The sequence below is a fragment of the Amblyomma mixtum genome, chromosome 1 (genome assembly GCF_055824585.1).
Source record: "Amblyomma mixtum isolate Tamu chromosome 1, ASM5582458v1, whole genome shotgun sequence".
Lineage (NCBI taxonomy): Eukaryota > Metazoa > Arthropoda > Arachnida > Ixodida > Ixodidae > Amblyomma > Amblyomma mixtum.
In genome coordinates, this window is record NC_143012.1 from 326,596,354 (window position 1) to 326,619,611 (window position 23,258).

Genomic DNA, 23,258 nt, shown 5'->3' on the forward strand with positions numbered 1-23,258 from the left:
AGGCCCTTCTCCAGCGGTTCTTATAGGGCTTCGAATGTCCAGTCGCAGTGCCGAGCAGATGCAGGGCATCTTTCGGCAGATCCCACAGCGTGTGCTCGAAAGAATAGCTGAAACAGCTCGAACCCCAGTGCAGCCCGGGGCTGGATTTCGTGATTTAGAACCTAAGAGAGTGCTCTTGCGCTGCTCGTCTTCAGTCACTCAAAAATACCATTTAACTATTCTTGAATCGTTCAACGTGGCCCGGCGTGCGAGTCAGAAGTTAAAATGACGTAGTTAAGCTTTCTCCATACCGCGTCAACGCTCCTTCATGGAAAGATTTTTAACGCCACACTCCTAATAAAAGGTCGCATAATTCATAAATAACTACTATTCAGGTACTTGTCACAGAAACCACTACGTTCTTAGTAAGCGGAGGTAGTAAAAGTGAAGAGTAGTACAGTCAGGTGGTAATATTTACAAGGAAAATGGGCACGAAATATTTTCGCATAACCAGCTAGGTTCATAGCACGGTCTGTTGGCGTGGGTTGCTAAATTTCTGTACAATGGAAAAATAAAAAAACTGTATATTCAATGTGACTACTACCCGATACCAGTGAGAACTACCAAAGCATGCTGGCCGTAAATCACACTTAAGCTTTGATATTTTGGGCATTGTATGCAGAAATGCGAGGCGACAGCATCAAAACACCCTACCGGGTACAAAGCAAGGTTCAGGACGCAAGAGAGACACAAATCGGAAAGGGTGACAAAAGCGCGACACGTTCACTGCTCGCGTATTGGTAAGTATTTCTCCGTCTGACATACTCAGCAAATCTGACTCAGTTACGGGATACTATGGCCGTACCAGTTGAGCAAAGACACCAGCTTTAATCATGAACTTGTGATTCTAGAAAGAGATTAGTCTACCTAACGGCATGACGCTGCAGGAATGTTTAATTACAAACCATTTTATTTGAAAAACAATGTGTTTTGCAAATAAAATGGTTTGTAATAGGTTTTACAATAGGTAGCAAGAAGGTAGGAAGGGCCGACTTTTGCCAACTTCTTTGAGGAAAGTAGTAAATCTTCAGAGAAAAACCCATAAAATTGGTAACTGCCACATTTACTACCTTTTCACAGCCATTTTTTTTTTTTTTAAGCAATAGTCGTGAAACAGAACATTTTTTTCATGATCCGGGAAATATTTCCGTCTTGGTGCCGTCATTGATTAATTGCGGACTTACGCCCTTGTTAGCGCGCTGACCTTCTGCCTAGCCTCCATGTCCTCGATGAGACAGTGGACAGCCAGCGCCATCTCATGACGTCTGCCCGCAACGGCAGCACGGGCTCGTTGGTCGCGATGGGAAAGCGGCCAAATGACAGAGCACCGTGCGCCTGAGGAATAGAAGGGGTGGACGTCGTTTAATGGGGCACTGAGGACAAATTGAAGCTGCCTCGTATCGATACCCTACGGCACTCTAACCACTACTCTCACCGAAGACATAGTTGTTATATAAAGCTAGAAAAGACCAAAAACCAAAACCAAGAAAAGCCGACCAAAAGAACAAAACCGGCTGATTTCTCGAGAAAACTGCATGCGTCCGCACCGAATTTTGGTAGCGGATACCGGAGGGTGTGCTACACAGTTAGATATTCACTCCTAAATGGCAGCAGCCAGACCGTATTTCTGTAGCCGCCAGGAGTTCGAATCGGGAGGCGAGAAAATTTTTAAATTGAATATTCTTAGGCGTAAAGGAATGTTGCGCTGTCGGACATATATTAAAGGACTATAAACACCTAATTTATTTGCGTTTTTTTTAATCATGCGTTAGCCATTAGAATACATGGGTCACCGCGTGGTACTCGCCGGCGACCGCTAAATCAATTATAACTTAATTTCTTCTCTCATGCTATTTCTGTTTCACCAACCGAACGATTGCGATGACGTGTAGTTGGACTTTACGTCCAACTACACGGACTTTAGAAAATGGACTTTTGTAAACGGCAGTATAAACACTGATACTTAGTTTTAATTAACGACAGCTCTGAAACCAGTCTGCTTCAAGAGCTCAAATGACAACAAACGGCGTATCAGTATCTATATTGCTGTCATTTTTTGTCTTACTTGACCCAAAGACCAAGTACACGTCACAGTCATAGTTTGATTGGTGAAAACGAACCAGAGCCAAGAAGAAATTCAATTGAAAATTATTTGGCGGTCGTCCGCGAATATCGCTGGGTGATCACATATTTCAAACGATGCCTAAAGAATCGTTTCGTCTTTCGTCGTTCATCTCTAGATTTTTCTAACATGTATTGGCTGCCTTTTATATGGTCTCCAGACCAAAAATGATTGTGGCTCAACTCACCTGAGCCAGGATATACAAAGCGAAAGCACTATTAAGCATGTTTAGACACAGTTTAGTTTAGGTTCATCTTTATTGTTTCAAGACTTCAGCGAGAGCAAATCACGTGATGCATCACGTGCCAAAAGCGCAAAAGTGAGCGTCCATCGGCGGACGCGACTGCCAAGCGCAAGGACTAATCACGTGGCACATCACATGTTACAACTAGCGAGGAGGAGCGGCCAAGCAGCAGCCAGTGCAGCGACGTACAGTCTTTGTCAAAAGTAACCAGGCTGCATTGTTTGCTTCTCATTTGTATAGTAGAACCTTTACGGCTTTCCTTAATATTGAAAAGTTATTTGAAGGTGAGGACAGGGGTTCTCCTTACCATACAGAGATTTAGAGCTTGAGGGCTGGCATAATAGTTTAAATATACGACTGAGAAGCAGAACCATGCAGCCTGGTTAATCTTGACAAAGGCTGTACGTGACTGCCAAGACCGCAGCTATAGCATCGTAGAAGAAGATCGAGGCACTTGCCACGCGCGATTTTGCACATGCGGCAGGCCTCCCGTTAAAGGTCGAATCCAAGAGCCGGTTGACCTTCAGGCTCAGCATGGGAGGAGTAGAGCTTTTAGCTCTAAAAATAATAATAATTGCACTAAAGTATGTGTGTATGTGTGGAGATGGGGCGGGGCCGTGGAAGCGGAGGAGTGACAATGCTTATTTTCACAGATTTTACAGGAAAAAAGGTGTGCTTAAAGTTATTGCGGCAGCCATGTACATAGGCGCAGGTGCAGACGTACGGGCAATGCTTCAAGACGAACTGCATGAAAACATTTGGCATACGTCAAGGACCTATTTTTTTCTCGTAAAATGTTGCTAGCCGGTGAACGATTAGTCTCTAGCTGGTCTGGTAAAATCTTAACGTAGCAGTACATATCAGTGTTGTGGACGTAAGAACTGTGTGGCACGTATGCTGTCGCGTGATGCGTGCGGCAATGACAGCAGTGGGTTCGTGTGGGCCTCTTTAATCGTGGATGTAAAAAAATTACCGACGATTACGTTACTTCCTAATGCGAAATTTGAGCGCAGCAAATAAGCTGTTTCACCTTTTCGATAGATTGAGGCAAAGAAATCGAGCAACACATGTATGCGCTATCACAGAATTTTTTTTTTATTTTTCACACGTATTCCTTTAACAAAGACTCCACTAACAGTTCTTGACAGTCATGAAGGAATCTTTGTGGTCGGAGAAATAGACTGATATATGTTCGACTTGGTACACCAATGCTTGATTCTCAAAGACGAGATCTATACAAGTGCCTCGCGAGGTTGTCACAGCCGTGGGACGCGTTACGAGCGAGAGGAACGGGATGTTCTCCCGCATAAGTGTTAGGAAATTGCTGTTTGTCTTTATGTCAACATTAAAGTCCCCCACTACTAACATCGGTGTGGATCGATGGACGGTTAATGCGAGTTGCAGGAAGTGCACGACGTCTTTCGTGAGTGCGGTAGGGGCGAAGTAGGCAGCTACTACCAGCAAGCCGTTGGGCAACTTTGCGGCGCACAGTTCGCCAACTTCATGTGACGTGCCAAACATTTCGACTGGTATTGCAGAGAGACCTGTGCGCAAGTAGATAGCGACTCCCGCCGCTCTGTTGTGGTCTCTGCGAGCACCACAGCAGTATAGGAAATCTATGATTTCGAGAGGCTCTTCGGGATCCATCCAGGTTTCAGCAAAGCAAAGTACAGAGGAATGGCGCAGAATGTGATCGTGGTGTACGTCCTTGGCATGTGCGGCAAGGGAGCGTACGTTAAGAATGTGGTTGTGAATGATGAATCAAGTGCTGCCAGCGAATGACGCGTCCATTGGCTGTCTGCGTGTGTTACTGATGTGTGGTTAACATGTTAAGCTTCGCCTGTAAGAGTGGAACGCGACAGCGTCTCGCAACGCTGCCAGGGAGTCCACAGAACGCCATCGCCATTTCGGCTGTACGCCTTGCTGGACGGTAAATTTATTTTTTGAGGAAAGGAAATGTATCTCTCTCTCTCGCATATCTGGGTGGACACCTGCACCTCGCCGTAAGGGAAAGGGGGAAGATGGGAGTGAACGAAGACGCCGTATTAGCTAGACGCGCCTTTGTTCATTCCAAACCATTCAGCTGGCATTACGGAGTGGCTAGCGTGCTCGTATCGCACTCCTGAGACCCTGGTTCGATTCCCCAACTCGACCAATTTTGTTCTCGGTTTTATTGATTTATGCGGTCTAACTAGAAAGGTTAATTAGGCTATTTCATATTTGTATTATTGTATTTCTATCCATCGTGTTCTGTCATTAACCTGTCAATTGTTGGAACTGTCTAGGATGTTCGACACAACGTATATGAAAGTCTTATTGAGTGGGGAAGTGCGTGGTGGTGGAGGGAACGCGGCTTCGTACTTATCTGTTTTTTTTCAGCAGCGTCGTCTTCCGCGGACGCTGTTGTCGCTGCGGCGCGCGTCTTTCTTTTCTTTTCTTCTGACCTCTTCATTCTCCTCTATATTAATTAGGCTAATTGATTAATTAAGCAATTAACTAAACTCAGTCCAACTTAGTTGCAGCATCACTATACGATCCCTTTGATTGGTTGCATGGTTACTAGCCAAAGTACAATTGGCCCAATTTGAAATTCGCGCACTGTGACGTCACGAGCATTTCGACCAATTGAAAAGCGTGACATTGGGGGCGGAGCTGGTTACGAGGCCGACGCCGACGACGACGCGAAACCCAGGAACGGACGCCAAAGAGCTGCGCTCTAAAAACTCACAGGACATTTGTGAGTCCGTAACATGAATGTTTTGCGCTGACTGGTGCGAGGTAAGGGAGGTGTTTCAAAGAGCGGAGTTCAGGCTTTGTGATGGTGAGGAGGGGCAAATTTTTATAATGGTGATAGCCTTGTGACCCCCCCCCCCTCCGCCCCCCCCCACCCCCTTGAATGTGTGCAGAGTAAATTAAAAGTGATCAGTTAGCATCGACGTCTTGATTTCCTCTATCTTGTGACAGCAATCCGCCTGCCGCCAAGGCTGGGTGGCAGTTACTCATCGCCGCCGTTCACTGAAGCCGCCTTCGGCTAAATATAAGCTGAAAAAGTGAGGACGGCAGCAAAGGTTTTGCAGCACCAGCAAATCTCAGTGAAGACCTCATAAGCCTTTTCAGAAACGTGACTGCGCGGTTTACTGAACTCACTCGTGTTCAACGGGGTGCTGCTACTTCTTGATGATTTCTCTGTTTATTGAAATTAGGTGCTACTTATTCCTAAAGCAAGTTATCTCAGAGATCAAAATAGATGAGTATGGGGAGCTGGGACAAGCAAGAACGCGGTATAACGGGTAGATAGGCCGATCGAGAGCGACCAAAGAATTCTATCCGCCGCGCATAACATACTATTCAAGGGAAATACATCGGGTACACAAAAAGTTATTTTCATACATAGTACTCGCACTTTGTGGCCCTTAAACCTCGTACCTAAAATGGCATAGTTTTGGTTACTGCACGGTGTCGGGAAAACCAGCCACATTCAGGCACATTGATTTAGAGATGAGCTCCGCAATCTGGAGCGATTAAAACGGACCGAGTTGTGAGCTATAAGCAGGGAAGACGCCTCGCTTCATGTAATATCGGCCAATCAATTCAGCTCATATATAAACGACATGTACAAGGAGCTGGGCTGTTCTTAATGCGTTAGCAAGAAAACCCCCATGTCGGAAAAATCTGTCTGTCTATCCGTTCAGGGCTTCGATTGGCGGGGAGCAAGATGGAAAGCGGTAAATTACCCTTTTCCATGTTATAAATGAAGGGCCTCTTTACACCCACATTCCACTTTCAGATGAGAGGGGAGAGAAAAAGTGAGACAGGAAAAAAGAAAACAGCGTGAAAGGCGATGGGTGGAGGGAGGGGGAGAGTGCATAGGGGGTAAGGCGTGCCACAGTGTGATTGGCGGACATGGATAACTCCTTTCTCGTATGCTCTGCAGACGTTGTGGCTGCTCTGTCCGGGACGAACACTAACGATAACGCATACCCTGTCGCATTGATTCGGACTGATCGTCTACAGTTTGTTTGCTTTTTGTCTGCCTGAGATGAAGAAACGGAGCACCAAAAAATTGCTGCATAGTCTCTCGTCCCTGCGAAACGATTCAAGTAGAGAGTAGATATACATTAAATTATATTAGGGAACTGGTATAACTGTGCATAACTTCGCAGCAATAGCTGAACTGTGCTATATTCCGCGCAGGTTTTTAGAGAATATAGATACTGAAGACGATCCCTAAAAATAAGACGAGAATAATACAAAATGTATGAAATGCGCTTGTACTTGCATCTTCATGTTGAGCTTAATGCGAGAACAAAAAAAAATGACATAGAAGGTCCGCTTAAAAACTGTAAACCTGTTTTTGGAAAGTACGACAGCTTGTATTCGGGCCTTGGCGATGACCTCAGCAGCTGATTCTGGTTTGGTTTAGTTTATGGGGTTTAACGTCCCAAAGCGACTAAGGCTACGAGAGACGCCGTAGTGAAGGGCTCCGGAAATTTCGACCACCTGGGGATCTTTAAAGTGCACTGACATCGCACAGTACACGGGCATCTAGAATTTCTCCTTCATAGAAATTCAACCGCCACGGCCGGAATCGAACCCGCGTCTTTCGGGTCAGCAGCCGAGCACCATAACCACTGAGCCACCGCGGCGGCCCTCAGCAGCTGATTCTATATTGGTTGATCCTTCCTTTGAGTGAAGGACCCCTTTCTTTCCCCGTTGCAGCATTTGTACCGTCTTGAACGGGAACAAATTTTGCCATTTAATGGTATTAGTTATTCGAGGGTGCACTACCACTTTCCAGACCACGAGTACCAGCACTTTAGGGAAACTGCATAGGTTTTAGGAATCAACGAGCTTAAGAGGGTCGAATGTGTGAAACTTGCAGGTGTAGCATACGAAGTCTTTTTGGGCTAGCACTTGAAATAGCGCCCTTCAAGCTTCTCCGCAGCGCACAACGCTAAATGAGGGGCGCATGATGACGTCATCGAAGGTAGCGGTACATTTCCAACGCACAAATGCCTGTTTTGAAGGGGAAAAAAAACCAACCCCACCAAAGGCGAACCCTGCCGAGAGATGTTTGGCAGCGTCTAACGCGTCAGGGCAGGGTGTAGCTGACGACAGCGGTAATTTTAAATCATACCTTCCGTGACGTCACAATGAGTCTCCTTGCGCTGCTCTGGTGCATTGAGGAGAAGCGCAAAATTCAATCGTTGATTACGTCACTATTTGAAATGCTAGTGAAAAAAAACTTGCCATGCTCTACATACAGCCTACATAGATTTGAATCCTTGAATATCGCGAAATTCTCAAAAAAGTGCTGCAGTTGCCTTTTAGTTGGTAGATTTATGTTAAGTGAACCTTCTGTCCTATAGTAAGTAATGTGTGGTACATGGGAGCGCTTGTAGGATACAGAAGAGACCAAGTTCTAGATTGTGGAACTGCCAGAGCTCCTTTACATTTTTGCTTGCCACCTGGAGCACTGTATGGTTGGTTGATGATGCGTCTAATAAAAAATGTTAGCCAATATTATCAGTCGCTGTGATGCTTCAGATTGTATGAAGCAAAAAAAAAAAACGAGGTAACGAGACTGTACTGTAACTGCCAGTAAATTGTCACATACAACTTGGAAATAAACCCACGAGATTCATTCATTTATGCATTAGCTATTGCTGATTTATAGGAACATGAAACGGCCAAAAAAAGATCAGATCAGACAACGACCGCTTGGAAAGTAAGTCTGTGGAAAGTGCTCACAACAGCAGTAGCAAATCAGGAAAACTATAAGCGATAATAGCACAGTCAGAAAATAGTAACTTTTCCAATCAAATTTTCCAAGCTGTGTTCACTTCTTTGATCGGAATCTAGTCCACCTAGATTCTCCTACGTGCGTTGGATACGTGGTATGCCGTGGTATCAGCTCTTCAACAAAGCATGCCCAAATATAGGGTTTAAATCTCAAAGTACTTCACCTAAATCATGTACATATATTCGGGCATATAAATTCGAACCGCAATTCACTCGAGTCCGCTGGACGTTTCGGTTGTGTATTTCTATCGGTATGCAGCAGACGTTCCCATTCTTAGCAGCCGAGCCGGTAACACCTTCGCTCATTATTGAAAAATGCCATTACTCAAAAAGTTGAAGCGAACCGGAAAGGATAAATTATGCAAGTCACAGGGACGAGAACAGTAGTCTGAGTGACTGAACCGACCTCTTAAGAAAAAACAAGCCCCAATGACGCATTTGCTCACTCACACGAATGTAGGTGCTCGGCATATGACATTGATTTGCTTTTAGTTTTAGATATCAGTGGTCTTCTTGCTCGTTGGCGAAAATTCCATTCACAGTTTCGGCAGTACTGTGAACGGTGAATGATTTGGCTGCATTAATCGGGACGCTGTGTTATTTCATATTGCTTCGTGTTGTCTTCAGCTGTGATGCAAGGAAGAATATTACGGGAACAAGATGTTTCTCAGCATTGTTGCAGCGTTTTTTCCTAGTGTCTTCATACTCTTTAATGGAAATAAAGTTCTTTGATTTCATGAATGAAGAATGTTTTCTATTAAGTTTTTTTAATCGAAAAAGCGCATCGTCGCATAAACGCTAGTGCTGCTTCCCACTCTGTTACTGTCATCCTTGTAACAATTTCATTCGTTCGCTTAACACAATTCTTGCAGTGAAGTGGCTGCCAAATTCCGCGTCTCTCAAATGAACAAAAGAGGATCGTCTGGAAAAGAAATGAAAAATAAAATAAACTTGTATTCATCAGTTCCCATTGACATTGTGTCGAGCGTTAAAACTTGCAATGTAACCTCTGAAAACGAAAAAAACAGAGACTCCCAAGCGTGCTACAGGAATAAAACTGGTGTACAGTGAGTAAAATTGTCACGTGATGAAAATTTCATGATTTTCGCCGACCTGCTGTGTACCACGACTGCGCGGCTCCGTACCAGATAGCCGCCTCGTCGGCCGTGGTGGTTCTCACTTCTAAGTGAGATCCTCAACATGTGCCCGTCCTGCTGCTTTTTTATGAGCTGCGGCAGCCACAAGGCATTCAGACATTTGGGACAGGTTTTTCTAGAAGTCTACGTTTATCCCGAGAGGCAGCATCTTCGGATGACAGTCACTGCCCTATTTAGCAAGTGGCGTGCCTCACTGTTTTTCGCATTATATGAGCCTGTATGGAGAAAACGACACCAGGAAGAGGACTGTGAGGGCTACAACGGAGTATGCGTGTTTTAAGGCGGAAGCCTTTGATGTCTCATCGTTGTAAGCAGCAGTTGTCGACAGAAAATGTCACGCTTTTCAATTGGTGGAAACGGTCGTGACGTCACAGTGCGCGAATTTCAAACGGGGCCAATTGTACTTTGGCTAGTAACCATGCAACCAATTGAAGGGATCGTATAGTGATGCTCCAAGTAAATGGGACTGAGCTTACTTAATTGCTTAATTAGCCTAATTAGCTTTACTAGTCAGGCCATATAAACAAATAAAACCGATTAAGAAATTGGTCGAGCTCAGGAATCGAACCCCGGTCTTCGGTTTGAGAGACGAGCATGCTATCCACTCCGCCATGGCAGCTCGATGGTTTGGAATGAACAAAGGCGCGTCTAGTGAATACGGTGTCTTCACTTACTCTCATCCTCCTCCATTCCCTTCCGGCGAGGTTTAGGTGTCCACCGACAAATGAGAAACAGATACATTTCCTTTCCTCAAAAACCAATTTACCGACGAGCGAGGCGTAGAACCGAATGGGCGATGGCGTTCTATGGACTCCTTGGCAGCGTTGCAAGACGCTGTCGCGTTCCACTCTTAGGGGCGAAGCTTAACATCTTAACCAGACATCAGTGACCACACTTTAGGTCAAAAAAGTGCCCCCCTGAATTTTGTGAGACAGTTACTGCGTAATTTCCTTTCCTCAAATACAATTTTCATTTTCTTCATTACGGCTCCTCTTTATCTATCTTCTTTCACTCCCACTTCCTCCCTTCCTCTACGGTGCGGTTCAGGTGTCCACCGAGATGACAGAGAATTACTGCGCCATTTCCTTTCCTCAAAAAGCGTTGCGTACAAAGGGCAAGGCATCGCGCCGAACGGGTGGTGGCGTTCCGTGGTCTCCCTGGCAGCGCTACAACGCGCTGTCGCGTTCCACTCCTAAAGGCGAAGCTTAAGCGTCATTAATTAGCAGTTAATCAGTATTCAGGCATTAATCAGTAATTAACCATTAATTAGTGATTTGTCATCACTTAGTAGTTAGTACTCAATTACATGTGACGCCACCAGTGCCACAGAAACAGCGAAGGTGGTGCGGAAAACGCTTCCGCCTCTACCCACTTTAGATAATCAAAGTGCCCCTGAATTTTTTAGTTTATAATATTGTCACGTTGTAGTGACGGTAATCCAGCAGTCAAGATGACAGCAACAAAACTTGCGAACGAAGCTCTTTATTTCGGCTGACTTGCGCCCGCAAAATAACTAAATCATTCGGCGGTGGCGTAAGCAACAAACGTGCTCGTCAGTCGTCGAACTACGAATGTCCGCCACTCGCGGCATCGCTCAATTTAAAGCCGGCAAGGAAACTTCCAGATAAAAGGACAAGATCATCTACAGTAATCTGGAAAAACCTAGATGCAGCCTTTCATGGCTGCGATCATTCGAGATTAGTCTGGTCGCTTCTCGCGTCACGAACAAAAGTGATAACAACCCTTTCCTGCAGACTTGAGCGTGAACGAACAAACACAACAATGATACGTGGCATTACCCCCCTTCCAAAGAAGCATCGTCTCGATGCTTTAAAATGAAAATAAACACGGAGAATGAAAAGTCCGAGTCCTTTAGCGGTCATAATATGGCTTCAGGCGTACGACATGTACGACTTCCGGGCGTGTGCGGCGTCGCTGAGATGCTGTCGTGCCGTCGGGGATGACTTCATAGTCGAGGTCACCGATGCGACGGAGAACCCTGTACGGGCCAAAGTAGCGTCGCAGCAACTTTTCGCTCAATCCACGGCGGCGAACTGGCGTCCATATCCAAACCCGATCACCTGGCTTGTAATGCGTGTCTCGTCGGCGCAGATTGTAGCGTCGGGCGTCGGTGTGCTGCTGGTCTTGAATGCGAAGCGGCGCAAGTCTTCGGGCTTCCTCGGCGCGATGAAGATAGGCGGTGACGTCGAGGCTGTCTTCGTCAGAAACGTGCGGGAGCATTGAGTCGAGTGTTGTCGTGGGCTTCCTGCCGTATACCAGCTGGAATGGGGTAAACCTGGTTGTCTCCTGGACGGCAGTATTATAAGCGAATATCACGTAGGGCAGAATGGAGTCCCACGTCTTGTGTTCGGCGTCGATGTACATGGAGAGCATGTCTGCGATGGTCTTGTTCAGACGCTCTGTGAGTCCGTTGGTTTGTGGATGATAGGCAGTTGTCCTCCGATGGCTTGTCTGGCTGTAGTTTAAAATGGCTTGCGTCAGCTCCGCTGTAAATGCCGTTCCTCTGTCTGTGATGAGCACTTCGGGGGCGCCGTGTCGCAGGAGAATTTGTTCGACAAAAAATTTTGCAACTTCTGTTGCGGTACCACTAGGCAACGCTTTTGCTTCGGCGTAGCGGGTCATGTAGTCGGTGGCCACGATGATCCACTTGTTACCTGACGATGAAGTCGGAAAGGGGCCGAGGAGGTCCATCCCCATTTGCTGAAAGGGCTTAGTTGGCGGTGGTATGGGGTTCAGGAGTCCGGCTGCACTAGTCGGAGGCGTTTTGCGTCGCTGACACTCACGGCACGTTTTCACGTAATGGGAAACGTCGGTAGCTAGCCGCGGCCAATAGTACTTTTCCTGGATGCGGTGCAGCGTGCGAGCAATCCCAAGATGCCCTGCAGTCGGCTCATCATGACAAGCCTGCATAATTTCTTGCCTGAGATTTTTGGGCACGACAAGAAGATGCACTGTCCTGTTGGGCGCGAAGTTCTTCTTCAGGAGGACATTATTGTGAACGACGAAGGACGACAGTTGGCGCTTGAACCCCCGGGGAGGCGATGCGGTCTTGCCTTTTAAATAATCAACTAGGCTTTGCAACTCAGGATCCGAGCGCTGCTGCTGGGCGAAACTGCTGGCGCTTACCGGTCCTAGGAAAGCGTCGTCGTCTTCCTCTTCCGGTGCTGCGTCTACGGGGGCTCGCGATAGGCAGTCTGCATCGGAATGCTTCGGGCCAGATTTGTAGACTACAGTTATGTCCAATTCTTGAAGACGCAGGCTCCAACGAGCAAGGCGGCCGGAAAGATCTTTCAAATTGGCCAGCCAGCACAGAGCATGGTGTTCGCTCACAACCTTGAATGGTCGTCCGTATAGGTAGGGACGAAATTTGAACGTGGCCCAAATAATGGCGAGACATTCTTTCTCTGTCGTCGAATAGTTGGCTTCGGCTCTCGACAGTGAACTGCTAGCGTAGGCGATAACTTGCTCCTGTCTGCCATTTTTCTGAACGAAGAGCGCTCCTAAGCCCACACTGCTTGCATCGGTATGAACTTCGGTTTCGGCGTTTTCATCAAAGTGCCCGAGCACAGGAGGGGACTGTAAGCGGCGCTTCAGCTCGTTGAAAGCTTCCTCTTGCGGCCTTTCCCATTTAAAAGGCACGTCAGCCTTGGTAAGTTGCGTCAAAGGTTCAGCGATGCGCGAAACGTTCTTGACAAATCGCCGGTAATAAGCGCACAATCCAAGGAATCTGCGTATAGCTTTCTTGTCCTTAGGCTGTGGAAACTCTGCGACCGCAGCCGTCTTCTGAGGGTCTGGGCGAACTCCATCCTTGCTTACGACGTGACCAAGGAACAGCAGCTCCTCGTAGGCGAAGTGGCACTTCTCTGGTTTCAGTGTCAGGCCTGAAGACTTGATCGTTTCCAGCACTATCCGAAGCCTTCTGAGGTGGTCTTCAAAGCTTGAGGAGAAAACAACAACGTCAAAGTAGACTACGCAAATCTGCCACTTCAAGCCTGCGAGCACTGTATCCATTACTCGCTGGAACGTCGCTGGGGCAGAGCAGAGGCCGAATGGCATCACCTTGAACTCGATGAGTCCGTCTGGCGTGATGAATGCAGTCTTCTCGCGATCTCTTTCATCGACTTCAATTTGCCAGTAGCCGCTCTTCAGGTCCATCGATGAGAAGTACTTAGCGTTGCATAGCCGATTCAGTGTGTCGTCGATGCGGGGGAGGGGGTAGACATCCTTCTTCGTAATGCTGTTCAGGCGGCGGTAATCAACGCAGAAGCGAAGGGTGCCGTCTTTCTTTTTCACTAGGACGACTGCTGTTGCCCAGGGGCTCCTTGATGGCTGGATGACGTCGTCACGTAGCATTTCCTCTACTTGCTTGCGGATAGCTTGGCGTTCTATCGGCGATACGCGGTAGGGGCTCTGCCGCAGTGGTCGGGCGTGTTCGTCTGTTACAATGCGGTGCTTGGCAAGCCGGGTTCGTCACACATTCGATGATGATGAGAAGCAATAGCTGTACCTTTGAAGAAGACTGCGTATTTGATCTTGTCTGCTCCGGGGTAATGCCGGGTTGATGTCGAACGTGGGTTGATGGCCTTGGTGAGATCGTTCTGCGGGTTGGTCGGGTAAGGCAACTACGTCTCTGATGTCTGCTAGCTCGTCGAGGAAAGCGATCGTCGTACCTTTGTTTAGATGCCGGTATTCTTCGGTGAAGTTGGTTAGCAACACCTGGGCTTGGCCATTTCGGATTTGGGCGACTCCCCTTGCGACGCCCAGTCCTCGATCAAAGAGTAACTGGGTGTTCCCCTCGACGACACCTTCGGCAGTTTCGATGTCTCCAGTACCTATGCAGGCGACGACACTTGATCGGGGCGGCACGCTCAATGCTTCGTCGAGAACGTTTAAGGCAATGTGATGAGTCGCTGTCGTCGCGGCAGATATGGCGTTGTCCGTGGAAAGCTTGATCGAGTTGGACCGAAGGTCGATGATCGCCCGATGTTCATTCAGGAAGTCGATTCCCAAAATCACGTCTTGCGATCATTTCTGTACGACCAGGAAGGTTGTAGCATAGGTTCGCCCATTTACTGTAACTCTCGCGGTGCAGCGTCCTGACGGCGTAATAAGGCTACCGCCTGCGGTGCGGATGAGCGGGCCATCCCAAGTTGTTGTCACTTTCCTGAGTCGGACAGCGAGTGGCCCGCTCATGACGGAGTAGCCAGCTCCCGTGTCGACCAAGGCAGTAACCGCGTGACCGTCGACCGTAACTTCAAGATCACTTGTTCGCGTTTTCGTATTACACGTGGTCTTCAGTTTACGATCTCGGCTTCTTCGAGCAGTGAAGCTGCGGTGGGCGTAATCCGACGTTACTTCTCTGGGCGGTGGTAAAAGCTTCGACTCTGGCCGCGTCGTCATCGTCGTCGTCAGTGTTGTCGTCGTAGCTGAGGCATGGTCTTGCGTTTTCGTCGATGGAAGATATTTTTTCTTGCGCTCAGAAGCAACCTCACCTCCAGAGGCTGCTTTATTTAGTTTAACCTTCGGGGGCTGGGAGAGCGTTCACGCACTGCGTAGCCTCGGCTAGGAGATAAATAGCGCGATGATGATGGCGACGGAGAACGCGAAAGGCGCCTCGGCGATGAGTATTCTTCCCGACGCAAAAACTCCTCGATTTCGGCTGGTCGCTGGCCGGGTCGGGGTCGTGGGGCGTCGTAAGGAAATCTTCGGATGCCCATTCTCCTATATGGGCAGTACCGGAGAATGTGACCGGCTTCGCCACAGTGGAAGCATAGTGGGCGGTGCTGGTCGGGTGTTCTTCACTCGTCGCATTTCCTCGGCCGTGTGCGACTCTCGTAGGACGGGCGGGTTGGGGCGAGAGGGCGGCGGTCCAGCGTAGCTGGCTGGGGGCGATAGGGGCTTGGGTCCCGTCGTCGAGGGGCAGGACGGCGCACAGCCGCGGCGTAAGTCATGGCTGGGGGCTGCAGAGGCTGCGTGGGTGTCGGCGTCACACCCAAGGCCCGTTGAACCTCGTCCCGGACGACGTCAGTGAGCGATGAAAGCTGCGGCTGCGTTCCCGTTGGCAGCAATCGTTGGAGCTCTTCTCGCACATCTTGACGGATAACCTCCCGCAGGTTATCATTGTTAACGGTGTCCAGGCAGTTTGCTGAGAAGACGCGCTGCTGGCGGTCATATTGGCGGGCTCGGCCGTCAAGAGTTTTTTCCATTGTGGATGCCTCTTCTACGAATTCCGCTACGGTTTTCGGTGGGTTGCGGACGAGGCCGGCAAAGAGTTGCTCTTTAACTCCTCGCATAAGCAACTTCAGCTTCTCTTCTTCCTTCATGTTCATGTCGGCACGCCGGAAGAGACGCTTCGTCTCCTCAGTATACACTGCAACGGTCTCGTTTGGGTGTTGTATGCGAGACTGTAGCAGCTGCTGGGCTCTCTCCTTTCGCACGACGTTTGTGAAGGTCTTCAGAAGCTGTTCGTTGAAGGTTTCCCAGTTGGCAATGCTTGCTTCCTCATTCTCGAACCAGACTCTTGCTGGTCCCTCCAGGGCGAAGAAGACGTACCTAAATTTCATGGCATCGTCCCAGTTGTTGAAGACAGCCACACGGTCGAACTGCTCCAGCCATTCTTCGGGGTCGGCGCCAGGCGAAGCGTCGAAGGTTGGTGGCACCCGGGGCTGCTGCAGAATGATTGGAGTGGTCGTCTGGGGCAAGCTCATCGTGGACGTTGGTACTTGCTTTCGCTTCCGGGTAGGGTCCGGCAGGGTCCCGAACTCAGGTGCGTCCCCTAGCAGACGTCGGCTTGCGCGGTGTACTGGAGTCAGGTCCTCCGGTGAATGACTCAGAGGGCTGGCGTCACGACTTGCTGGGGGTGTCCTGTACATAAAAGGCTACCCAGCACCTCCACCAGATGTCACGTTGTAGTGACGGCAGTCCAGCTGTCAGGAAGACTCCAACAAGTCTTGTAAACGAAGCTCTTTATTTGGGCTGACTTGCGCCCGCAAAAGAACTGAATCACTCGGTGGCGGCGTAAGCAACAAACGTGCTCGTCAGTCGTCGAACTATGAATGCCCGCTGCTGGCGGCATCGTTCAATTTAAAGCCGGCAAGGAAACTTCGAGATAACAGGTCGAGATCACCTAGAGTAATCTGGAAACACGTAAATGCAGCTCGGCATGGCTGTGATCAATCGAGATTAGTCCGGTTGCTTCTCGCGTCACAAACACAAATGATAACACGCCTTTCCTGCGGCCTTGCGCGAACGAACGGACACTACAGTGATGCGTGGCAATATTGAGAATGAATCCGCCACCTCCGACACCAAGACCAGTCACCAGGAAATGACAACGGGAAGAGGACTGTGACGGCTACAAGGGAGTATGCCTGTTTTAGTTTATAATACTGAGTATGAATCCGCCACCTCCGAAACCAAGACCAGTCACCACCCCGTCTCTTCACTTGGATATTATCATGGATATTCGATCCTCGGTTGGGACCATATTGGGGGTAAAAACGCAGAATATGCATCGCTTCAGACATCGTAGCCTTCGCCCCCTACTGGTGCCTCTTTACTTTATGCTGTTTCCCCACCTCCTCCAACAGACCTCCACTCATGACCCCTGAACGCTACTGCCAGAGAGTTGTAACCCAAAGCGGATGGATCTAATCCAGTTATACAATAAAGCGCTTTCAGTCAATTACGTTGATGAGGCACAGTTCAATTTTATTTTTAGGGCTGCGGTCGCTGACCTAATAAAGAGTGGGAACATGGCCCATGTACATTTGAAACATTAGCGTTAACAGGAGGATAGCCTCGGTTCTTTAAAGTTAGTGGTAACAAACTATAGAATTACCCGATCAGCATGTATAGTGAGAAAAACTCCGACCCTTACGCTATTGAACTGAAAATTACACATTCGACGCAACTTCTGAATCCACAATACGATGTTATCGTGCGCGCCAAATTAAAGTAGCATCTGTCGAAAAAATTAACTAGAACTTGGCTAAACTGCTACAGATAGTCTTTTTTTTCATCTAGAAAATAACACTTGCATAGCTTCTCTGACAACAAGATTATCTTTGCTACATTTACATTTGGCCTCCGAGGTGAAAAAAAGCTACTAGTAAGGAGGCTAAAATCTACTACCGTACCAAATATAATACCATAAATAGAGAACTGAAGAAATTTCTTATCACACGCAAACAAGAACTTCCTAACCGTTCAGTTGAAAAAAATCGGTATTTGTACCGAGATTAATAAGTCGAACAACCAGCCAACTTGTTGCAACGATGACCATTAGAAACGAGCTATCTACGCCGTATTTCAACAACTCGACCAAAATATTGAAAAACAGTAATAACACGCTTCTTTACAGCAGGGAAGATAAGAAATACACCATCTGCTGGGCGAGCATATTGCAGAGCATTGAAACTGTCCATCAGCTCAGTCCACAAAGCTAAACGACATATTTTTCACTCCACCTTATGGGCCATGCTCCGAAACAACTTTGCAAATTTGAGTAAAACTATCGACCCGCCGACATCCACGCCAACAACCTTACTTGATGTCTCCTACAGGCCTCTCAGCGAATGCAGCAAACCCATTAAAAAACGCGTTTTGTTCTATCTTCATGCAAGAACAATATCTAAATTCTTGCGTAACCAGGAGGACAAAATTTACAGAACGTTCGCTGACCGTAGCAATTAGTGATCAGGCTAACATAATTAAAACATGAACCTTTTATTTGCTGTAAGACAGTATAAATAGCAAAATATTAGAAATATTTCTGTTCCTAGCGAGTTGAAAAAGGAAATATCGTTCTAATCATTAAAAACATAGCAAATCGCAACGCTTAATTACTGGCCTATATCTTTAAGAAGCGTCCAATCAGAAATCATGAAAAACATAATATTTACTAATATCAATAATCACCTCATAAGTAACCAATTCCTTCATTCCTCATAACTCGGCTTCCGTTAGGGGCTATCATGAGAAACACAGCTTGCCGGATACGTCCACGACACAGCATACTAATTTCGACGCTTACACCCGAACGGATGCCATGTTTGTAGACTTCTAAAAAGCTTTTATTATTGTTCCCCAAAGTCATTTAGGGCTATATTAGAAGTGTTTAATATCGATTAATTTGTGTTCTTAAGGATTCATCACTTCTTCAGAGAATAAAAAAATAATTTTTGCGTCTATAGGCCGTGCGTCATCTTTCCTTCGTCTCGGGGGCGATGGAGGTGGTTGCCTTCGCTAAAACAAAAAAAAAATTCAAACAGTTAAAAAACAAGTTGAAAAAACAAGTTAAAACAAAACGTGCACTTATCAAATGTTCAGTCATTTTATTCTGCATACAGACTTGGAACAGGAGACGTTTGGAAATCTCCCGTTGCCAGACGTATCACTTGGTGGTGAACTTGCAAGGTCTATAACTCTTACTGGTGTCATTCTTCTGTTTTTGTGTGTGTGTACGGGAGACAAATCTATGTACCCGCGGCAGTTTGAGGCTGTGCTTAAGGCTGCGTTGTTCCTGCAGCTTTTAGACCGCTGTAGTTCTTTACTCGATTTGCCCAAAACCATACGAAAGAAGACTTGCTGCCCCTTGACCTCTTAGCTCACGGAGCGGTTCTGACTCCTTCTGTGCGTCATCGGTAGCGTGACAAACGTTTCCAAGTGACTGACAAGTGTCCTCATTGTGGTGCTGCGCCAGACCAGTGTGACGAAAAACACAAGCTTTGGACTTGCCCGGCTACAGCTTCTGTGAGACGACGCTTCCTAAAGAAGGTAGGCCTGCGATGGGACTTTGCAGGCGACTATCGCAAGTGGACTCATGATAATCGCTTTATCGTGAACTTTTGCCACTTTTTAAGCGAGGCTTGTTTACACTCCTTCTTATAACTTTCTTTCCCTTTTACATTATGCCTAATAGCAAACACCTCGAATAAAAGAAAATGCGAAGTACCTATTACACTCCAGCGCCGAAGAATAGCACGTCTGAATCTTTACTTATGCCGTTAAGGGTTGCTAGGCATGAGGGCAGAATGAATCCCTAGATCACTATATTCTTACTTGCCCTGCGGTTTGCGCCTCAGAGAATAACTTATCAGGAGGGAGAAGGAGGATATAGAAGAGGAAAGGCAGGGAGGTAAACCGAAAGAATAATCGGTTTGCTACCCTACACGGTGGGAAGGGGGTGAGGGGATAAAAAAAAAAATGAAAGGAGATTTCCTTCGCTCGATTAAGGCTCTCACTTTCTGTTCCAATTCTTACCTCATTCGTCGCCTGTATCAGGCAGCATTCCCGGAAACGAGCAGGGCGAGTTTGTACACAGTTGCACCATTGCAACCAGAAGATTCCTTTGTTATTCTCCAAAGTTCTCCCAAAATTCTTTTTTACTTTTGCCAGTTGTCGTTCATAGGACCTCATTACGTCTGACTGCAATCATTCGTCTGACTGCAATCATTACTGCAATCATTCTCAACATCCTCAGCCATTTATCCAGTGCAGCTAGACCTAACTGAGCCCAAAAAATCCGGGAGCACTTTGTTGACCTAAAGTGCGGTGAGGCGAAAGCCTTAAGCGTAGTGTTGCTGCTTGTGTCACTAATGTGTGGTTGAGGTGTTAAGCTTCGCCTCTAAGAGCGGAACGCGACAGCGTCTTGCACGCTGCCAGGGAGTCCATTAACGCCATCGCCCGTTCGGCTCTATGCCTTGCTCGTCGGTAAATTGGTTTTTGAGGAAAGGAAACGTATCTGTCTCTCATATCTCGGTGGACACCTAAACCTCGACGTAACGGGAAGGGAGGAAGATGGGAATGAACGAAGACACCGTATTCACTAGACGCGCCTTTGTTCATTCCAAACCATTGAGCTGGCAGCGTTCGGTGCGTCAGGGCTGCCCCCTCAGCCCTCTCTTGTTTTGTATTTACATCGAAACGCTGTGCATGAAAATCATAGAAAACAATAGTATTAATGGCTTTAGGTTACAAGCAGCTGAAGTTAAGCTGCTGGCCTATGCAGATGACGTTGCAGTATTTACGGTTGATCAGGGGAGCATAAGTGAAGCTGTCGGGTGTGTACGCGCGTTCAGCGAAGTCACAGGTAGCGGGGTTAACTGGTCCAAGTGCCTTGGGCTCTGGCATGGATGGTGGCCATCCCACCCGGACCATTTCGCCAACGTACCGTGGGCGACGACCCCGGGCAAGTATTTGGGCGTTCCGCTCGATGCTTATCGCGATAGCGAGGACTATTGGAAAGAGCAAACTAAAGACGCACGTGACCGAGCTGGGAAATGGAAAGGCACCAACCTTTCAATTTTCGCCAGAGCTACAGTCTGCAATCTTTTTTTTATTAGCAAACTCTGGTATGTGATGCAGGTTTTGCATTGCTCGCGTGTGAACGTTCAGAAGCTACACAGGATTTTTGCAGTTTTCATATGGGCGTCCGAATGGGAACGTTGTAGCAGAACGAGCCTGTTCCGGCGGGTAAAAGACGGGGGGCTAGGGCTAGGGCACCTCTTTTTAAGGCAGCTGGTGAACCGTTTTTTGTTTTTTCGCGACGTCACAGACCCGTTCTTGCGCACCGTGTGCCAAGTGAAGCTGCGGCGATTGCTGCCGGAGTTTGTGGTATCCACAGAAGAGCTCTCTGGTGGAACTTTTGGTTACTACAAAGAGATTGTAGCAAGCGTTCGGTTTCTTTCGGCACGTTTTTCCACCGATTATTTGTGGAAAAGCAAAAGGAAAAAGTTGTACAATGATCTTTGTGCTATTGTTTTCCCAGAGCCCATGTACAGGGCCTTGTACAGTGGAGGCCCGGGAGGGGATGTTTTAAAAAGGGTGAAGAAAATGCAGGTGCCACCAGGAGTAAAGACTTTCTTTTTTAAGTTACACACCGGGACGTTACCAGTTAAAAAGTTTCTAGAGGGAAAGGATTTCTTTTTACCGTGGGGATCGAACTGCTTAATTTGTAAACAGCCTGAAACAATAGACCATGTTTTTTTGCACTGCTGGGAAGGGGTTTATTTTTGGGACGTGTTACAAAGGACCATAAAGAAAGAGCTACCACTTGACGCGCACGGAATTCGCTATTTAAGCACTGATAATGAGGATGGGGCACCTTTTGATCTCATAATGCTCTTGGGCCTCCACTGTATATGGCGCTCCAGAATGGCAGGCTACCATTGTGACAAAGACGCACGACCGGCCCGAATTTATTTTCGGGAAAGCATGGACTGGTTTCTTGCAATCCAAAAATCAGCTGCGGAGCCTCCCGAGTGGCTCTCAAGACTAGAGCCGTTGTGTATGTTGCGGGAATTTTAAGCTGACGAAGCCAGTCTCGTGCTGGCTGACCACGACAGTGTCGTATGTATATAGCGCTATGTGTATTTTTGTTGTGCAATGTCATGAGCCAAAGACAGGCAATAAAGAAAAAAAAAAAAAAGCTGGCATGGCGAAGTGATAGCGTGCTCGTCTCGCACTCCGGAGACCAGGGTTCGATTCCCGCGCTCGGCCAATTTTCTACTCGGTTTTATTTATTTATCTGGTCTGACTAGAAAGGATAATTAGGCTAATTGGTTAAGTAAGCAATTATCTAAACTCATTTCCACTTACTTTGAGCATCACTATACGATCCTTTTAATTGGTTGCATGGTTAGTAGCCAAAGTACAACTGGCCCCATATGAAATTCGCGCACTGTGACGTCACGACCGTTCCGACCAATTGAAAAGCGTGACACTTCTGTCGACAACCCCTGCTTACAACGATGAGGCATTAAAGGCTTCCGCCTTAATATTCCGTCACTTCTTAGGGTCTGCCCCAAACTCTGGTCAATCCTCCTCCGCTGCGGATACGCGCCATTCCAGCGGAGTCAAGCAACAAAACAACTGCCAGGGGAACACGAAATTACAAGAGTTGTGGAGGCGAGAGATAGAGAGAGAGAGACTCTTTAATGAAATACAGAGAATTTAGCCGGCGTTGTCAGTGCACGTTAAAGAACCCCAGGTGGTCGAAATTTCCGGAGCCCTCCACTACGGCGTCTCTCATAGCCTTGGTCGCTTTGGGACGTTAAACCCCATAAACTAAACTAACTAAACTAAAAAATCGCTGGCATTCTACTCTGCGTAGGGAGGGGAATTTGGGAGATAAAGACAGAAGGAGAGTAGTGTGGAAGAGGTGAAAAAAAAAACGAAGATAAAATGCTGCCATGAAATGGGTACTAAGGATGCGATGGCGAGTATTGATGTAACCTATGGAATGATGGAGTGCATAGTCCGACAAATGGGCTGACGAAGTTCACTGCATGAAGAATGCATGAAGGTAACGTGCAAGTGAATTTAAAGCTTATCGAGATGTCCAATGTTTTTAAATATGTAAATAGAAAGTTCAGTGCAAGTCTCTGTTGCCTAAGGCAGGCTAAGGGACCTAAAACTTTGTCCATTGTTAGGGGCACTGGGCAGAGCTTCTGCATGCAATGTTCATAGTACGCACGCTCGTTAGCATACGCAGGGCACTCAAGCAAGATATGTTCCACAGTCGATTCAATGCAAAAAAAAATAACAACGTTGCGGTGGAGTTGGGCTGCACACAATGTCGCACGGCTGCGAAAAAGCAGAGTGAAAAGGAAATGCAGGCTTGTCAAGCAAAGCGCACAAACGAAATCCTTGTGCAGGTTTCGTCTTGCGTCGCTCGCACGGCAAGCAGTGCGCATGCGCCGTCACCAAACTACCACAAAGGCTCCCTCTCTGAGAAGGAGCACGGCAACACGTTCTGCGCAGGGTGCACGTACGAGGGCGGTCACTCCTGCGCCCCAGGGACGGCCTTTCTCGACAAGGGCAGTAGCCGTGAAGGAACAGATAAATGCGCTGCTCATTTCGCTTGGGCCAG